The sequence below is a fragment of the Cariama cristata genome, unplaced genomic scaffold (assembly GCF_000690535.1).
Source record: "Cariama cristata isolate BGI_N322 unplaced genomic scaffold, ASM69053v1 scaffold16965, whole genome shotgun sequence".
In the NCBI taxonomy this organism is placed as follows: domain Eukaryota; kingdom Metazoa; phylum Chordata; class Aves; order Cariamiformes; family Cariamidae; genus Cariama; species Cariama cristata.
This window is the reverse complement of record NW_009617860.1, coordinates 3,255-19,095: the sequence shown is the minus strand read 5'-3', so window position 1 is coordinate 19,095 and position 15,841 is coordinate 3,255.

The window sequence follows — 15,841 nt, the reverse complement described above, 5'->3', positions numbered from 1 at the left end:
GCGGAGAGGGTCCTGTCCCGCCACCCTCGGCACGGCTACACCGGCCGGCTCAAGTTCCGCTTTGCAGAGGGGGGCCAAGGAGGGGTCAGGGGCTCTGTGCATAGGCAGATGCTTCGAGCTGGGGTCCTGCTGCTTGCCCGCACCTGCCTTTATCAGGCTGTTCCCGAATGGCCGGAGGCGGAGCTTTCCTGCCGCTCCCGCGGAGGTTGCAGTGCGGGGACAGTGATGCCCTGACTGAGCACCTTTCGGGATCGGCAGGGGAACTCGGTGCTACCGAGAGGATGACGGCAGGCTCTGGGTTGTGTCCACCGTCCCGGCTCAGCTCTGGGCACATGGGGGTTGGAAAGAAGTGACCTTGAGCTTCTGGCGCTAGGGGCCAATACTGGGACGCTCCCGCGGGCACGTCCAAGGTGGAGCCCGGGATTCGTGCTCGGGTCGGAGCCGGATAAGAAGGAAATCCACAAGTCTCCGTTTGGGTGCTTTGGATACGCAGCCCAATGGGTCGGCCTCCCTCCTTCAGACCCGCTATCCTAGCCGGTTGCCACAGAGGAAATGCACTCTTTTCTGCTTTTCAGCTTCAAACTGTGTCAGGATCTAGCTCACCGAAGATAACCGCAGATTTCTCAAACCAGCTTTTTCTTCTGTCCACCAGAGAGCATCTCTTCCCACGGTGCTCGGGGAAATGACACCAGCAGGCAAGGTTTGGCTTTCCACTTAGCTGTGCTTGCAGTTTGTTAAGATGTGTTATATTAAAAATGCTGCCTGGCGAATGAGTGGACAGAAAATTAACTTTTTTTTTTTTTTTTTTTTTTAATGGTTGCAACGTGCAACCTTTTAGAAGGTTCTCACTTTCCCCCTAAAGCCTTCTTTCTTGCTGATAACATTTGCCTGATATCCTGGACTGTCCATGCTATGTGTTGTAAGCAGATGGACCCATGATAATCATCACCCCGCAGTGAAAAGACAGCAAAGCAGCATGTTCCTAGCAAATAGACCTGAGTGCACCTTTCCACACACCACAGAAGCAGCAGCTCCTGTCCTCTGTTATGTGCTCTGAAGCAATCCAGCTGGCCATATGTGCAATCCACTGCTTCTGTGACTTTCAGTGGAAAAATACTACCTTTTTTTTTTTTTTTTTTTTTACTTACATGTCAGTAGTCAGTTTTATCAAGAGTTCATAAATGAACATGATAAAGGTCTCCTTTAAAATGTTTGGAAGATTAACAAATTCTTTTGATTATTTCAATCACTTAGGAGAAAAGCTAATACTTTTTCAAAGTCTAAATGACCTTCAAAGACACTCGATAAATCGATTAACTGCTTAATTAAAACAGTAAATTTGCATGGAATATCATTGTTACAAAGGACGTCTATCATTATCACATAATAATCTTACTTAGCTAAGGAACTCAAGAAGCAAAGTTCTCTTGAATTAATGCACTGAAGATTCAGTTATTAATACCTCAAAGCAATTGCAGGTCTTGCATTGGACCTTCTCTTCAAACAACAAAACATCTTGGGTTTGTTATTTCCCCTCTTCTTCATTACTTAAGGGAAAGAAAATTATGTCAGAATTTTTAAAACTAGGAGCCAATCTGAAGATGGAATTGGCAACTCTTTTTAAGAAGCATGACAGAAAAATATTTTCTTTACATTTAGGAGATGTTGTAGACAAAGACCTGAAGAGTATTTCAGTGTCTAACAATTGAAATTCTATCTATATTATCTTTATCTTTTTTGGAGTATGACTTGGGGACCCAAGTGTCCTTTAGAATTTGCTCCCAACTTTTTTAAAGGTTCTACAAATGGCTCTGGCCAATGTGAGAATAACATTTTTGTGCATTGCCATTATAGAGAGAGAACTACAGTTGGAAGTAGCTGCTGATCATCTGTGTAATCTGTTGCCGAACCCCGTAGTAGTTCCTAGTTGATAATGTCAGTTCCCTTTTCTGATATTAGGATAATAACGAACTTTAGCAGAGACAACCTGTCAGCACCATTTTTATTATCACACCTTATTCCAAGTACCATTACATTACAATTAAACATCTCAGCTGCAGCTGATAAAAGGGCACCACACCTGCCACAGTGTCACATCTATATATGATTCTTCCCAAATCCAGTTCCACGCAGTGATAACTGGGTTAGAAATAAACCTTGCTATTGAAACTGTTGAAGCTTGTTGTTAGGATAAATGTGTCATAGATCAGGAATACGTGCAGCTGTGCTAGAAAAATGACAAAGCCTTCTCCAGTGCATCTTTTCTACAGATAAGCAAAGGCTTACACTTCACTCGGAGAAGCTGCAGCCAAGATCATGTCTCTGATTGCCCTTAGGTACTACTCCTGACAACAGTGACGACAGCAACCAACTTACATGATAATTCTGAGTTTGCGGGTAGAGGTAAACCAGTATTAGCAAACAAAAATTGTTGGAAGTACCATCTTAACACAGACAAGCTAAGGTTAATATGCTCCTCAGTTGAAAGTATAATACCCAGCAACCTCCCTTAAAGGGACATTGTGAGAATTTTAGAATTTGTAGAGATTTTTTAATGTCTTGGTCCAAACTGCTACAAAAGTACATAATTTTACTTGTCACAAAATCTTCTTAGAACAAGGTTTACAACACTGTTAAAATGCCAGAAGTGTTTTTGTTTAACAATAACAAGATAACGGTTCAAGGTATATCTGTGACATTTGTCCTATCATCTGACTGCTTATGGATTTTTTTTTTAAGTAGACTGGATATCAAATGACTGTAAATATCAGGGAATTCTTTTCAAGTCATTAATATGTTAGTAGGACACAGACAGGATAGAGGATAGAACCAACAATCATGAATCTCCTTTAGGTACGTGAATACATGCTAAACCAACAGTCCACTGAATGTACATGAACGCATGTACAGAATATATAGTTGTACAAGAACACATTTGCATTTATGTATTTATTAATAGATTTCATTTTCTTGAAGGTTCTTTGTGGAAGACCTTCTGTAGTTTCCTATGACCTCATTCATTATCTGTAACAAAAAGCATTAGCTTGAATGTTGTGTTTGCAATAAAGTGATTATGTCACACAACAGCTGATACTGCCTGACTCTCCAAAAAGATCACACATGGAAGATTTCTACTTACTGTAAAATAATGGCTTTGTGTCCTGAGTGGGTTTTTTTGATTATTTTTTTTTTTTTGCAAGTGAAAGAACTCCAACATTGTCACTTCTGGAAATGTTGTGTTAATAATTGCTTAGAGAAACAAATTAGTAGTATCTTATATACCTTTCACATGATCTGTGTCCTGCAAAGATTACTTCTTGGGGATTTTTTTTTTAAAAGCTGAGGTAAAATACAATTTCAGTTAAAAAAAACCCAACAGATAAGCTGAAATCTTTAAAATATATTACAAAATTTTAAAATTATTATTAAAAAATTATATTAGTTTTCTTTAGAAAGTACACACAGTATTTCAGTTGTACTAACTTAGAGGTAGAAGTTACAATTAACTTTTAATATTAGCATTTACAATAAATGTGTTTAAGCTGAGGTGAAATTAAGAAGCATATTCCTAAAGAACCCAGAACTTTCATAAAGGAAAATAAATAAATCTAAGTAGCAAAGAATTGGCAAATGAATCGTGAAAAATCTCCTGATGCAACATAAACCATCATAAATGACTTATTAAAATTCCTATCTTTCCTCAAGGAAATGCACTCTCTTTATATTAATGTCTATTAAATGCATAAGCAGATTAAGGTAAGATTTTGAAAAGAATATATAGTTCCAGTGTATATTTTTATGCCATAATTCCAACTGTATACATAGTTAAATAGAACAGTAGTTGTGGTGATTGGCATTGTACCAATATTTGATGATGATTTGGTGAAAATGAATGTGTTTTATATGCAGATGAATGCAGAACCATATGAATTTATAGTGAATTTACTTGATTCAACAACTCACATTTTGCCAACTTCTATCTAAGAGAAATGAGTGCAGCTGTGCAAGTTTATGCTGCAAGGAATTGGACAAATATTGCTGGACTGAGTAATGTTGCAGAGCATTATGTTACAACATGATAAATATGAACCTCTGAAATCACATTACTACCATTTAAAGTGAACAAAATGAATACAAGAGTGAGGATGAATGAATGAGAGAGGTAGGTGAAAATAGATTTGGCTGGGAAGCAGGATGGCAGAGGAAATTAGCTGGATTTTTCATGACTCATTTCAAGACATGACTGAATTTAAAGACAGTAAGTGGAGGGGATTTTCACCAGATTTTTAGCTTCATATCTTTTTGAAAATTGCAGTCTTTTCAGACAGATTGTGAGATTTTTCTGTTTTATTGTTGTTGTTGCTATTACTGTTTTTACTGACCCCCTACACATACATTAGATTAGCAGCTAATCTAGTAGGAGTGGGAGGGTACAAGTGACAAACATTAACCCCACCTATGACCTCAGTTAAGGATGGCCCCCTCCATAAAGAATCATATCTGTGTGAACTCTGAGTCTAATGAGCAGTGAAAAGGGAATAGGACAGGGAAAGAAGTTGTTACATAGCACCTGATACCTAACAAATTTTATCATATTTTGTTCAGAAAAAAAATGTAACTTTATAAAATGCCGTGGATGTTAAAAGACCTCCTTCTTTAAGTTCCAGTTTCAATGAAAATTCTTCTATTGTGTGTTGGGACTCTTCTGGGCTTTTAATCTATGACAGGTTGCATCTCCCACACTTTCCCTCTTGTACTGTTCGCATTCCCATGTTTTTGGTATCCCACTCCAATTCTGTTTCTCTGTCCTACTGGTCTGTGCCCTGCTTCCTTCTCATGCATGTCTTCTGTCAATACTCACTAAAAATACCAAATACTGAAACCTAAGGAACACTCAAAATGCTATTTGGGTATGCTGTTTCATCCCAGTCCTTAAGCTCCCGCATCGCTCACTCTCTATCCCTTCAAATTCAGCTTTGTCATTTTTCACCACGTATTTTTCTTCCAAGTACTCACACCAGCCTGACCAATAGGAATGCGTAACTAGACTCAAGACACAAGTCACTACTAGTTTTCCTAGTCATACAGAAGATTATATTTGCTGATCTTTAAAAATAACTCTCATTTTGCTCTATGTTAAAAAAGCTAGGGCAAGACTGTGTCAGGAACCATAACTACAGATTTCAGAGATCAACTGGGTAAAAAAAAAGGAAATAGAAGAGGAAACTCTCTGAATTGTTTCCATGTACAAGTATTCAGCTTTCTGTAGCTTAACCTGAGAGGGAAAGCAAAACAAACAGCTGAATTGCCATGGGGAAAAAAATGACCCCTAAATAACAAAGGCAGGTAAATAGAATAGTTTCAATTTCTAGCATGATAATTTTACACTTATTTGTCGGTTTTGTGTCTAGGCTCAGATGCTTCTTGATCTTAATTTTTGTCTGACCTATGGAGAGGGAATCTTTCTTTTTCTGATTCTTTATAAACCATACCTCTCTGAAATCCATGGTTCATCCCTCCCCCACCTAGCTTAAAGTGTGCATGTTCACATCAAAAAGTCCAGTTGGTTTCACCTAGAGCAGCTACAGAAATCAAAATATCATCCCCAGAGCTCCTCTTTTGGTAAACACATAGGCATCTATAATACCTGCAGGTGGAGACTTGCTCCAGCCCCCAAACTGAACAAGAGTGTCTCCTCTTCTCCCTGCCCTCCATAAATTAGATACTGAGGTCTGCATAGCTGGCAGCAGCCACTGTTATGTAGTGATTCACACATATTTCTATTGGTAGGCCATAGGAGGGACGTGGATGGTTTAACCAGCATGTGAAAATCCAGCAACACGAGTAAATTTACTTACCTGTTGCAATCCAAAATTTATTCCAGTAGAGGGCGTGACCCTGTGGTCTGCCCGGGACTGGGAGCACCCAGTAACCTGTGGGGACAGGGCTTCCCGGAGCTTCAATCTGATGCTTGTTTAAAGCTGCGCCTACCTTCAGAACGCCTCCTAAAGTCAAAACGCCTAATCCAAGCCTTTCGTCTGTCATTACACGTAAAGGAGTTTTCCCTGGAACTATTTTTAGAAGGTAGTTGAGATTTTGTGAGAGGCAAATTTTGCTTTTTTTTTTTTTTTCCGTTTTTTTTCTTTATCTAGATTATGATAAAGAAAACAGTGAACCTTGGCTGATGTGCAACCATAATCATGTAATAATTAGCAGTTACTTTGAACTTAAATCAGGTAAACCAAAGAGTCAAATAATTAAATGAATTATGATACAAACAAAATCTGCCAACACAATTTATGGCTCAAGGTAGTGATTATGGCAATTTGATCAACAAAAAAGACATAAATAACAGTCAGTCCTTCCTTGTTGTTGATGCACAGTTTAAAACCTGCAGATATTTAAGAATGTTGCATTAGAGGTAGTGGAGAGTTTTGTTCAATAATTCCAGTTTATTAAAATCAAAACATTTAATCAGAACATATATATTTTTATGAATCTTTCTTTAGGGTGTTTTCACATTATCAGAATGATATTCCTGGTCAGAGAAAGAAAAAAATTCAAAGCCAATGATAATAACAATAAACTGCCTAATTCAGTGCAAAGACATAATCTTGAATCTCATACATTTCAGGTGAATACCCTGGTATTGACCACGATTCAGAAGAAATTAAGATGGTCCTAATTTAATTTTGTTCTGCACTGAAGCAAAAAAAATAGTTGAAACTTCAATTTTTGAGAAAAAAAATTGAAAACTGTTTTTCAACCAGTTTGGGCTTTTATTATATTAGTATACAAATCTTTGCACTAACTGTTCTAGAAGTTGCAATCATTTTGAAGAAGCTTGCATATGGTATTTTAAATATCAATTTAAAAGGAATGCAGTACTGGTTTGTAGTCAATTGGACAGTAGTGGAGTGGAATGGGAAGAGATAGTTCTTTGCTGTTGGTGTAAAAAATGACAGAGATTCTTTGAAGTCAAAGGACTCTCTACTTTGAATTGAGGAAATCTGAACTGGATTGCTGCTTATCTCACTGAAGTTCCAAAGGCCATGAGGTGCAGCATGTACACAGCATGTACTTCCACATTACCAAAATAGCAACCATAAACTAACTGACTAAGATCAGTAAATGAATGTGTAAACAGGAAATGGGATATTTTCTAAACATGTAAAATAATTTGACACTATTGTATTTAATAATTAACTACATCAATTTGCTTTGACAAATTTCTGGCATCTGGAAGCCTTGGTCAGTTATTATCACTGAATTTTCAAGAACTCTTTTTAGAATCAAATAATATATTAAAAAAAGTAACTTTATCATGAAAACTTTAAAGTGAAAACAAGAAAGAAACTGATTAGAACATTACTGTCATGAAGCTGTACAAAAAAAATTATGCATTGGATCCAGGTTTTGTCATACCAATGTATTTTAAACTGCTGTTTCCTACAAAATCCTATTTTTGGAAATACAGAAAAAGAAGCTTTTGCGGAGAAGAGTTATTAATTTTATCTGCTACATGAAAATAAGAATCTACACAGTAAACAAGTTATTTGGAAAACCTTTCTAAATTTTCACTGGTGTAGCCACCTTGGAGGCACTGTTCAATATGATGACACAGGGATGCACCACATCTTTGGGAGCTGCTGGAGAATTTGTGTCTAGGACTAAGGATTCAATCCTATCACTTGCCCCCTGGCTGCACATTCTTACTGTTTTCCTTCTATTTCCTTGATGAACCTTTTGATAAGCCATTTCTGAAACAAGAGGTACTTGTTCTGAAAGATCTTTACCAGCGTAATCTCAGTTCAAGACATCATCAAATTTCATGTACTGCACTTGAGTCTTAAAAAGTGAAGAAAAATGCATGGAAATGCAGATAATACTGAAGAGAGATACAGGAAGATGAGACTATGAGGGCTGCTTTGGTCACTAAATCTGGTCTCTTGTCATTACAGGCATCACATTGTGTATTTCCTGCATAAATTTACTACACATTGTCTTGAAAATGTTATCTCAAGTACCTTCTGCTGGTTAGGAATATTTGCATAATTTCTAGCCTAAATTTCACCAGAAAATTCACAACCTATTTATTCTTGTGTGAGCATTATCCTTTACCATTGTTTCTTCTTCTGATCTTTTTTACCCTATAAAAGTAATCATACTCTCTTTCAGCATTTCTTTTAACCTAAACTGTGTTGACGTAAACTAGTCTGCATTTATACGACAGGCTCTCCTTTCTCTAGCCACCCGAGCAGTCCTTTGAAAAGAAGCTTGAGTTAATCTTTTTTGAACAGAGCTTACCAGGACACACACAAGTGAGGTTTTACTAAGCCTTGCAGGATGGCAACGTTTTCTCATAAATTCTGAAACATATGGCCTGAAACACACCAGAATGGTATTTGTTTTTAATGGCTACATCCCGGAACCTATCACAATACTCATCCTGAAATGAAGTAATATACCCAAGTCCTACTCTTTTCCACTGGTTTCCAATGAATGAGCTTCTAGCTTACTGACGATTGTTCTGTTGCTATTCTGCTGATCTTTCATTTCACAGTGTGGAATTTCACTATGTTAACATTATTCCAGTCCTCAGTGTCATCATGTCCTTTCAATACAATCTTCCTCTGTACAGTTGGTGACTCCAAATTTTGCATCATCAGCAAATCAGTTGTGAATGCCAAAAGCATTGATGAAAATATTAAACAAGATGCACCCTAAAGTGTAACCTTGAGATATTCCTCTTTTGACATCCTTCTAGCCTTATTCTCTTCCCTCTTTTTCAATAGTAGTTGTCTCCACACTTCATTACAGTCTACAAACAATATCTTAGCACCTTGACAAACAGAACACTGAGAAAGTGGTATTCCAGCATGATGTTATGGTAAACATTTTCACGTCCTAAAATATGAACATCATCTCTGTACCTCTAACTCTGCTGCTTATACGTGACAAACTTCCAGCTATATATGGTCTAAAGGAACATGCGATGCCATTGCAGCATGCTATACACGAACAAATGAGGCAAAATTTCCCCCATGATTATTAGCTTAAAAACATTTTAAATGTTTATGATGAGCTAAAACAAAATTAGCTTTCCTTAGGTTCACATTTTTCAAAAATTGTTAGCTCAATAGATTTAGCTATTTGAATTTCTAATATATTTATTTGTCCACACATAGAGCCAGAAACTCTATTTAAAAAGAGGCCTTCACAAAACTTGAATTTTTAGACCAAATCGGAGTTTATGACAGTTTGGGAAAACCACACAGTCAGCAAAGTTGCAATGATCAGGTTGAAGAACTGTGACCAGGTTGAAGAACTGTGATTTCCCATAAAATTTTCAGATACATGAGAAAATTTGGAGTTGGATTTGAGAATAAGCATCAAGCTTTGTTTTGCTTCTTCAATGAACTGAGCCTGCAGTTTCAAATAATACAGTGAGCTTACCTAACATCTCATCATTAAGAAGTAGACATTTTGAGAACTTATCTAGCATTAAGGGACCGGAGCATCTCATCTATGAGGAAAAGCTGAGGCATCTGGGACTGTTTATCCTGGAGAAGAGAAGGCTCAAGGGGAATCTCATCCATGTATAAAATACCAGAAGGGAGAGTGAAAAGAAGATAGAGCCAGGCTTTTTTCAGTGGTGTCCAGTGACAGGACAAGAGGCAGTGATCACAAACTGAAACATTGGCAGTTCCCTCTGAACATCAGGAAACACTTTTTCACTGTGAGGGTGGCTGAGCATTGGCACAGATTCCTCAGAACGGTTGTGGAGTCTCCATCCTTGGAGATATTCAAAAGCCGTCTGGACATGGTCCTGGGCAACCAGCTGTAGGTTGCCTTGGTTGAGCAGGGAAGTTGGACCAGATGACCTCCAGAGGTCCCTTCCAACCTCAACCATTCTGTAAGCCTATGATCTCATATCAGAATGGCAGGGCCTCACAGCTTGTATCTCTTTCTGCTTCTTCACTACTGCAGCTTGCCACTTACCTTGTGCTGGCTTTAACAGTCAACAAAATCATCCCTGTCGTCATTCTCATAGCCCAGCGAAAAATATCAGAATAGATTTTTACTGAGTTAGTAAGCTGAACTACTACTATTGGACCACTGAAGGTGCAACCAGCGTCACAGCTTGGGCAAGGGAAGAAATCAGAGCCATCTGTCCCAGAGCAGGGAAAAGAGGAACAAGTAGACACAAGCCAAAGCATAAAAATCTTTCTCTTTTGGCAATGGTGAGCAGTTTAATTGAAATTAAATATAAGCAAACAACCTAGGATGCTTTTACTCCATTACATTCCCTATTCTTCCATCTTTTCTATCATCTTCTACAAAAGAAATTTTCTTTAATATTACAAAAAACCCTTTTATTAAAAAAATATAGGGCTGTTATTTCAGTCATTGAAAGCCTGATTTTCTTGAAATGGAGAAGCCTACTACTGATTGTTTGCCAAAAACTGTTCCTATCAGGACTGTATTTGACAATGAACCATAAACAGTATGCCTACTAGAAATTAAAAAAAAAATAAATAAAGCACTAAGATTTTGCCAAGGTAGCTCACAAATTACAAACCTATTCCCCAAAGTTTCCCTGCAGGAGTGTTTTTTATGATGCCACACTTAGGAAATGAACATCACACTTGGGCATCAACACAATTCTGCTTTTCCCTGTGTTCCTTCCCTTACAAATGTGTTACTTCACCTTTTCCTTCTGTAACCCCTAGAGTTATTAGGTGCTTGTAAAGCAAGTATCAAACATTATTGTAGGGATCCAGAGAAACAGACTTACTGATCTTGATATTAATATTAATGCAGGGTAGGAAACCGTGCATAATTAAACTTTGCATTTTTACTTCTGCTTATTACTTATACTTCATTTAACTTTCACTGTTCACCACTGAGAAGTACAGCTAATACTTTACTTACTGAGAATCAGTAAAATAATTTTTACTACTCTTTCTGAAAACATTTTAAACCATGATCTCAACTTTCCACATCTTTTACTTTTTCTTCTCTTAAACAAATTGAAAACTTCCTTAATCTACTTTTATAAGTCCATTTTTACTTTCTTTAACTAAATGTCACCTAAATTTTGTGAGAGAGAAAGAGAGAGAATGCCACTTCAACAGTGCAGTATTCTGTATCTGAAAGAAACTACGCAAGTTGCAAGTTATTACTTCTCTGTTTCCTTGTACACCAACTATGACAGTCCATATATTGGGTCAGGCAATAAAGTCTTGATTTCTCCTAAATCAGTTTGCTTCACCTTGCATTATCATGTTCTGTGTCAGTGACCTTGCAACAACTACCCTTACCCCAGTCCTCCATGTCAGATCAGGGATGAAAATAACCATGGCTATGTTGAAACAAATACCTTCTAAAGCAAGCAAGCAAGCAAGCAAGCATATCGGACACAGGCTATATAATCCACTATAAACTGACATCCAGTACAGATGTGAATACAAGCTACATATTACAGTTCTCATTCTTCAGTTAAATCAGAGATCTTCTTGAACCTCAAGGATGGCATATTTATGATTCAAAGTAAAGAATTTGGCTTTCTGGCCCTACTTGCACAGAGCTCTCAAATTGCTTAAGAGAAAGGATAAGGTCACAATGTGTATGTTGTGTTACTTTGAGAGAGTCATTATACACAACCTTAGTGGGATTAAACAGCAGACATAAAAATGTAGACAGTATGAGAGAAAAGTGTATCTGTGCTGTATATCAAATGAGCTAATTAATTAATTAATTAATTTGGGTGTACATACTGCATAAGGAAACTGCATCCTTGAAAACTATAGGCTGATCATAAGATTTAAGGATTAATCAAATTGCTTGTCATATCATTTCCTTATTTATGCTGGTATTTATAATCTTCAGATAAGATTGAATACTCTTGATTATCAATGGTGATAGGCCTACAAGAAATATTAGTAAATATCTCTGTTTCTCATTTTTCTGTTGAGCAAATGCCTTTTCTTTCTCTCCCATAATAAATTATTGCAGATTAAATTTTGCTCTCTTTAAGTGTAAACAGATGTATCATAATTTAGCTGATGATATTAATATGAGACATTATCGGTAAAAATCATATGTACTTTTCAGTTATATCAGTGGTAGTATGTTTATAATGGTTGGTAGGCTGTGGGAGAGATGAGAGAGGAAGAGGCCCGAAAGTATTTCAGTGGAAGTAAATCACTGAAATTCTTTTGATATTCTCTAGACTATAACCTATGGAGAAAGAACAAGTCAATCTAAATTCCAAGGCACCTTCAAAACCTGCAGGCTACTCAAAATTGTGATAGGAACTGAAAACCGAAATTCAATAAAACTCCAGCAATAAATAAACAGTTTCCTTCCAGGAAAAATTACCAGAGCCATATTTATCCTATTCTCAAACTCCTTATGAGGCATCAAGTATTTACCACTGTCAGAGAACAAAGTGACTGATTTGAATCAGGGTGAACTTTCTTATATTCTTACCATCATATCACATTTAGTTCTAGTAGTGCTGCTCTTCAGTAACATTTAATGTGAAACTTCATGACCTAGAAAATAATCTAACAAAGGAAAAAGAAGCTAAACAGTGTCAGTTTCTCATTATAGGGGAGGCTTCTGAAAGGTCAGAATGTTTCTGAAATAGAATGCAGTGCTGTATGAACGACACAGTTTAGAAAAAAATCTAAAATAAGCAGCAGGGGCTGAGTTTACACAGTGTTTGGAATGATTAGGGTCTATATAAGTAAGCAACATTTTTGTAAAATGAGTAAGCATTTAACCCTGGAGACTTCTTAAAAAATGAAAAGGCAGGATTTAGATTTACAGAACAGAACATTCAGTGATTTTCTTATTTACTTAAAATAATGTGGCACCTGTGAGTATTGACTAACCACTTTGTTGTTCCCACCTCTAATTTCTAGGATTGTAATTATGGACTAAGTGATTTTTTTCTGTTCATGAGTTTTGAATTTATTATCCTACAATTTCACAGAATATTTCCTTGTTCCTGTCATGTGATAGGAAGAACAAAAGGTTCTGCCTTGTGCAATTACCATATACCCTCTTATTCACTTTCTTGTTAAACCATATCATTCTTTCCATTTGTTCTTTAGATGCAAGATTTTTTCCCATGCTTCCTGGCTTCCTCAGTGTCGCCTTGTACTGAACTACCACTTCAGTATTTTGGATTTGGATACAGGTTAATTTAACTTTACATTACATACCTCACTGAAGTTAGGACCATATTCACTTCAGCATTCTGTATTCAATGGAAAGACACAGACCGTCCATAGGGAAACTCAGCACATCATTAAAAAAAAAAAATCAATTACCCTCTGGAGGTGCCTGTTTATGCTTTGTATATTGAAAGTAGGGTTAAGGGGTCTACTTTCATAATTTAGCCATCTCAATGATACTCTTACAATTAAGTGAGAAGAATGTGGGCTGAAGTTACAGATAGTGAACAAAATATTCTAAAGAAGATTGTAATTTCAACTTGTGTCATTTTCTTATTCTTTTGCATATATCATCTCTTTATCTTTTTTTTATTATTATTCTAATACCCTTATTACTGCTACATGCTTGCCAGGGTTCGTTGGTTGGTGGGGTTTTTTTTTGGAGGGGGGGGGGTGTGAGTTGACAAAAATTATTTACATACAACCTGTACTGAAGATGATAGGATTTACTTAGAATTTTATGAGTATTAAGATTTGCCCCTGCCCCCAGTCAAATACTTTGCTTTAATCAACACTGACTTTCATCATTGCTAAGTCAGTTCCTCTGAAGTTCCTCACAGTTTTGTCTTTCCCTGACTAATTTCTGTAACGTAATAACACTTACATATTTTTAAGTGTATTAAATTGGAAGTTACTACAATTTAAGTTTAAATACATTTGAAATTAAAGCATCTTTAACCAAGGAATGGTATACACATTCACTTCTCTTAAGGAAGGAGATTAAGGCTTGATTTCAAAAGTTTTCAGTCAATTGCTAGCAAGAAAGTGATATCAGCTGAAAACTTGTTTTCAGAAGCACTACTTGCAAAGGCTAAAGTTTTCCCTCAATTTCACAGTTACATAAAAATTTTCTTTTGAACTGATGAGAGTGTGATCTTATTTTAGATCAAATATGACATTGCTTTAGTTTGCAAACTCAACTATAAACCTCAGTAAACTCTAATCTTGGCAATGTAACAAATGCAACAACAACAAAGCCACTTCTACATGTTGTTCTTCCTTACAGCTATGAGTAACTTCCCATATATCTAAAACAAAGCTTAATATAATCTCGGTCATTCTTTTCCCTCTTGGGGGTCTTTGTAAGTTGTATTACTTTAGGAAGTCAAATACAGTGACTAATCCATCAAAGATACTACAGAGGAGTGGGGCATACACAACACTTAGCAAAAAGATCTGTTTACTTGTGGGATTTTTATTCTTTTTGCCTCTTGCATGTTATCATTTAGAAGTCATCTTGTTATCTGGTGTATTTGAAATGTTTTAGCAGAAATCACAAGACTCCATTCAAAAGAAAACAACTAATGCAAACCTTGACTTTAATGTTTTTCCCTGGAAAAATTGCTTTATTGTACTTGATTTTGTATTGAAAATATATGTATATTCCAACATGACCATTAAAAAACTTCCTATGGAAAATATTTTTAAAACAGATTGATAGATCATGGCAGAAAAGCAAATGGTTATTCTGCACCTGGGATTCTGGGAAGGCAGATAGCAGTATTTTCACTTGTGCAATTAGGTCATCTTTTGCCTGGGATCATAAAGGTATCTAGAAATTAGGGCTTTTTTTCTTGTTTTATTGGCATTGAATACACTCGAGAGAGTGCTTTTCTGTCTTTTTTTTTTTTTTTTTTTTTTAACAAGGGAGGGGGTTTTTGTCTTTTTTTTTTTTTTTTTTTTAACATAGAGTATAGCTGTACATGGGAAGATTCTATAAGGACTACAGAACAAATGAAATATTCATGTAACAAGAAATTGAAAACTGAGAAAATGAATTATTTTAATCCAACTGTTAAAAAATAACTGCTTTTGCTTTTAGTAATTTAATTCCAATAGCTAAAGCATTTTTTTAAAAAAAATCACAATAGAACAAAAAAAAAGAGCCAACAATCTAAAATCATACATGAAGTAACGAGTATAAATTACAGGCATTCTTTAAAATCACCAAGTGGGCTACATGAAATCAATTGGTTTAGCATAGTTAAGGAAACAACCTCAGAAGCTCAGCCAAAATGAGAGTTTTTAAGGAAAGATACATTATTATATATGAACTAAAGGTTACAGTACAAACATCATGTTGTTTGGAGAAACAAAATTACATTATTACCACAGGTTGCACATCATTGAGCAATGTTTTATATTTCTTTATGTGTCTGCACTTTGACATGTTCACAGCAAGTAATTTGCATAAGATGTTGGGTGTAAGGAACAGACTTATTGGCTTGTTTAATTGAATCTGTCACAGACTTACTGGGAGTGACAGAAGACATTTTCTAGGTTCTTTAATGCAATATAGCATCACAACACCCGGTTACTAACTTGGAACTCTCCATTTTATATTGCATGGTCACAGCTTCGGTACGTACAAAGCACTGTTCGCAGTGGGCACATTACCTATCTGATTATTTTATTAGCGACATTCTATATATGTCATTAGTATGATTTCAAGCCCAGATCCTTATAATTCACAACAATTTTTAACCCACTCTAATTGGGGTTTTCCTAAATTCATAACAATTTTGTGATAATCCTAATCCAAAATTATAAGTGTGAGGTTAGTTCGATCTTGAAGTAGATAACTCCTTCTGGCC